Consider the following 5,456-nt stretch of genomic DNA (forward strand, 5'->3'; position numbering starts at 1 on the left):
GGCTAACGTGAAACAAGTGGTAGAGTAGTCTAGAATCCCAGACATTTGTCCAGTGAGTTTAAGACTTGGCAAAATTTTCCCAGAAGACATAAAAGATTACAGGAAGTAAGAGGCGCACCAAAGGAATAAAGACTCTAATGGCATGGATCATTTGGGTGGAATAGTGGGAAGAGAGAAAGGAAACATTTAAAGACAAGAGAAAATAGTAGTAAGTCTGGCTGCAAGAAACGTATTAGACATGATAGCAGTGTGAGAAAAGATGGCTTAGCACAAGCATTTCTTTTTATTAGTTGCCAATAGACGATGGTGATAAAAACAATCACTACTAGTACAAGTTGCATTTGTAATGAAAAAGATAAAAAAATGCCTTACTATGTCTACAAAAGTAGCTTTTAAATTTCAAATCCCTGAGGAGGGTATCAGAGACTCCTAGAAGTGTGCACACTTCACTTTAAGATGCATTATATATGTTTTATCTTGTGATCCTTATGATAATCACGTTTTCAACATTCATTCAGAGGTAAGATTTATTTCCCTTCCCCTGCTGTAGCCTGCCAATATTAGGTAGGGGTGGAAAATATAGAGAGTCCTTCCCAGTTCTCCTCATGGCCCAGGAAATTTATATTTGTAATTCCATGAAAAGTTATTGGTTAATTCCAATCTACCATTTCAGTGCAACCAATGGCGAGAATAAAGATACTAAAGCATATTTGTAGTTATGGAGAGCCAAGGGGTCCTAAGTCCAGCAATGATTATGGCTATCTGGAACAAAGGCCTATACCCACGGCCAAACCCAGTTTTTATTCATTCACGAAGAGGGGAGTGGCTTGAGGATGAGTGAGTGACTGTGACAGTGGTAGGAAATACGTCAGTGCCATGAGCTGAGCCAGGTAGGAGGACTGAAATCACCCTTGCCATATGCAAAGATATGTGGAAAGAGTGATCTGCATAACACAACTGAGATAGTATCTAATGATTGTGGGTCCGTGCCTCAGCTTTGAGGGTAATCTTTGAAGCCCCAGGAAGTTATGGCCTCTATCCCCAAGGCTCTTTCCCACCCAACAGCGTGAAGCATTGGTTCACACATCCTGCCTCATCCCAGCTCACTCAAGGGAGCAACGGAGGCCAGGGAAACGCACCTGTCATCTCCAAAAATTACCATCAGCACCTGGGCTCCAAAGATTACCATCAGCACCTGGGCTAGACCAATATGCATTGCTTGAAGCCAATTGAAGGGATAAGGAAAAGTCCCAGCCAGCTCTGTATATATCAATACGTGGAAATAGGAGGTTCAAAATGGAGGCAACTGCTCCTATCTCAAGGAGAGTCGCCTAAGTGTCCTCCACAGCAAAGATGAGGGGTCATCTCATTTTCTTTCTATTCACTATCTATTTTCCTAATCAACAACCGTTTCCAGTGCTTTCACAATTGGAAAGCTAATCTGGTATTTTCTGCGCAATATGCAGTTCATGACTTTCCTGGTGAGTTCCAGGATTCCTCAGGGACCTCACATGCTGTGGCTAGGAATTTCTCATCTGAAGTTCCTTCGTGAGAGAGATGTCTGTTCTTATAGGTCATTTTTTCTTTCTACAGCCTCTGAGATTATGATTACCTTCTCTGGCCAGGATGGTTTGAGTCCAATCTACTCCCTATGTTAAAGAATTATTTTCATTTCTATAAATTTCCTCAAATATTTACCAATACCCACATAAATGAATAGAAGAGTAGTCTCACAACAACTGTTTATATACTCAAGCTCTGACCTGACCCATAATATTATGAATTATGCATAATTAATGTGATTCATAATAGTGAAAATTAACCAAAAGATAATCAGCATTTTTTTGGACTGGACAAAATAAATTATTTAACCACTGTCTATGCTTCAGTATAACAAAGCCTATTTTATATACACAAAAATAAACAAATTATTTCACAAAATCATATTTATATTTATACACAATTTATTTCAAAAATTTTGTTTGAAATCTAAAAGTCTTGACCTATTTCACACATTTTCTCAGAAAAAAATTATCTATATATTGAACTTGTGTGAGAATCTAAAACATTTCAGCAAGATATACAAAGATGGTAATTATATATTTAAAGTAGATCAATCAATAATATATACTCATTGAAGTTTAGAAACAATGTAAAGATTTTTATCTTTTATAATATTCTCAAGCCTTAATAAAGTGCTTTAAATAACTGATTTAATTTTAATTAATACAATTTTTAAATAAATTTAATTAAAATGCCTATTTAAGATTTAATTTAAAGTACTGCTCTCTAAATGGAGTAGCATAACCACACAAATGTTCCTAATGCCTGAGATGATTTGTACTTTAAAATTCTTGGGGGAAGAATAGGTAAAAAGAAAATTGGATCAGCACATCCTTAGTAGCTAAATCATTATTTACTTACTAGGTTTAGTACAGGAAAGGGATATTGTCAAAGCACCACTGCTGTGATAAAGTTTAATCACATCAGCCTTTTTTATACCCAACAAAAGAAATTTGTTATATATAAATATATATATTTCCTTTTAAAGAAAAAAATTACCTGATCAGCTCAATAGCCTACCTTAATCTGATGATTAAATTCCAAGGATGAGTGATCTTGGGCTACCATAAGAACACAAAGTGTATCCATATATTGGATTTTATTAATCTCCTGATTTTGACTGCCTTGGTTTTATTCTTGGAATAAACTAGAAAAATCCATTTATGCTTACTTTCTAAAGCATAATTATTACGATTAAAAAGTTGCGGTAACTTATGAGCTGTAAAACTAGTAAATTATATCCAGCCTGTAAGTAGAACTAATTATAAAGCTGTTGCTTGATTAAGGTGTTTGTACTAAAGAGTATTAAAGGGATTAGTCCAAAGCTTTACATCCTGCAGCACAGAATTAATATGCAGGATTTAGACACTCAAATTAATTCAGATACAGCAAACAATTATACAAAATAGGAACACTCAACCCAGCTAATGACCACGTGAGTCCACCAAGCTAATTTATAATCGTGTACTTATTGACCTCCCTGCATGTTCACAGAGGACTGTTTTCAGACTAATTCCTGTCCACAGCCCCTGTCATAACCCTGGGTCTAGTCATCCTAGAGATTACTGCCAGAAAAGAAACACAGACTCTGCTTCCCTCGGCGTCATTCCTTGTTTGGTGGCAGTAAATCACCTCATGTTGGAAGAAGTCACTTGTGAATGATAAACAGTATATCATCACCTTCATCAAAAAACTACTTTTTGAAAGAACTCTCTATGAACATTTCTAGTGTTTTCTTTAAACAGTCTCATTATGCTCCAAACTTAACCTTTTGTGAATTCCTAGACTAATTGGAATAAATATATGGAAGGAGAGAGACTCTAGGTAAGAGTAATAGCCATTACAATTTAAGTTTGAAGATTCCTATGTATCATGAGGTACCAAGTCATACTCTAGTTCACAGTCCGGTTTTCTCTAGAATTTGTTCAGAGATATGCAAACACAGGCTGGGTCCTGTAGAATTTATTCATCCAAAAAATTACTTAACTTTTTTGAGACAGTTGATAAAAACCATACAACCTTTTTATTGTTAAGTCATAAAAAAGTGTCAAAATTAAAAAGGAAAAACCACAGGATGAGACTTTTAAAAACTACTAAGAGCATCAAAGGATGGGAAAATGGGGCAGGGCACACATACATGGGAAGGATAAAGATGGAGAACAGTAAGTATGTGCTGAGGATGCCAGGGGACAGGATCTGATGACATTTTGATTTTAGAGAAGCGCCTAGTTGAAGAAATCATGCAACAAGGCTTCCAAACCCCACTACATGCTTGAATCATCTTCATCATTGGCCCTGTCATCCTTAACTACTTTGGCCTCTTTTTCTTCATCCTTGATCAACTGCAGGTCACCCCCAGATCTTCATTGTCATCATCATCCAGTAAGCTGCTCCTCAGCAGAGTCGTCTGCAGTGCCCCCAGGCCCAACCTTCACAAAAATCTCATCCTTCTTCAGGGATGTAGGTGCTGGTCTCTTCCTCCTCAGACTTATCACTCTTCATCTCTGCTTCTTTGCTCTGCTCCTTTCCAATTTTCCCCCAGGTTTCCAGGAAGGAATTCACTTTTCATTGTATTTGGGTTCAGCTCCTTCTTAGTGGGCTGAAGGTTCTCTCCTTCCAGCTTTCCAGACTTGGAAGACAATCCCCTGTCCACTCTTAAAATTAAAGCTACTTTTCCCCTTCATGAGGTGTTTCCTGATACATGCTGGCGTCTCAAGAACACTATGGCCTGAGCAATAGGAGGAGGAGGAGGCAGAAGAGCACTGCTGGGTAACTGCACATCCTGTCCTAATGATCATATGGAAAGTCACAGTCCAAGTCAAAAGAAGAGCAGTACATCACTGCAGGTCATTTCTTACTTGCTGTTACTCTATTCACTTTTGGCTCTGCAGCTATGTTAATAACTAAAATCTTAAAAATGGAGCAACCCACAATTTTGCCATACTTCTGGAAGATCCTCCACATCGGATCTCTGTACCACAAGAGTGCTGAGATTCCCAATGAACACGTGGGAGTTCTTGGAGCCACAATCTGTCTTGATAAAATTACTAGCCATCATGCTTGATGATAAGGTTGCTGACAAAGGTGAAAGCTGTACCTAAGGATCACAAAATCTCATAGGAGACAGGTGACAAAAGAAATTCAGTTCCAAATCTCCTACTCCCAGGTTACAGGTGAAGTCAACTGCTGTTCCAGTTCTGTAATGTTTCTGCAACCACTCAGTCTTCACAAAATGCTCATTCAAAAATTTTAGCAATTATGAAACTCTACCTTGTGGAGCATGGATGATTTAAAAGAAAGAAATTGATAATACAGACCTTCTTCCAGTGAACCAAGGAACCTGCATCATAGTCTTTCTATCATATTAGACATTTCTATCATCATAGAAAGACAATATGATCATACTGTTAACTATGTCTACATTTGAAAAACTGTCCAGAAGCACAAAGAATAAGGTTAGTTCATATGCAGAAGGATGATTCCATAGGGAGAGCAGGTATGCTACAGGAGGCACTGATTAAACTTGTAGAATCTTGCTCATTGTACTTGTCAAAAACTTTTATTTTATGTAGCTCTACCATAACTGTTGAATTAGGATAGAATTAATTTTGCATATGCATATAAAGAGTCATCCTAGCTGTTACTGAGCATCACCAAAGACATAGCTTGCATGGTTGTCCATTGACAGAAAATGTAACTTGTCTCATTTTTTAAAATTTTGTTATTAATTCATTAACTTATTTCTTCTTTGGCCAGAAACTCTTCTGTTTGGAGAGTGAATTACACAGCAAACAAAAATGCAATCTCAGCTTCTGTCAATGGAGATTTAAAAATCACTACTCTATCTTCAAGAAAGGGCAAAATTGCAGCAAAAATATAGAGGCTGGATTTGA

The 5,456-nt window shown here is 37.2% G+C and overlaps 1 pseudogene; it reads right to left on the minus strand.

Moving 5' to 3' along the window:
* Nucleotides 1-3,793: 3,793 nt before the first annotated feature.
* On the minus strand, nt 3,794-4,527 carry LOC102022321 (annotated as a pseudogene).
* Between the last annotated feature and the right edge of the window lie 929 nt (nt 4,528-5,456).

Source organism: Chinchilla lanigera, unplaced genomic scaffold, assembly GCF_000276665.1.
Source record: "Chinchilla lanigera isolate Chin_1 unplaced genomic scaffold, ChiLan1.0 scaffold00120, whole genome shotgun sequence".
NCBI classification, from domain to species: Eukaryota; Metazoa; Chordata; class Mammalia; order Rodentia; family Chinchillidae; genus Chinchilla; species Chinchilla lanigera.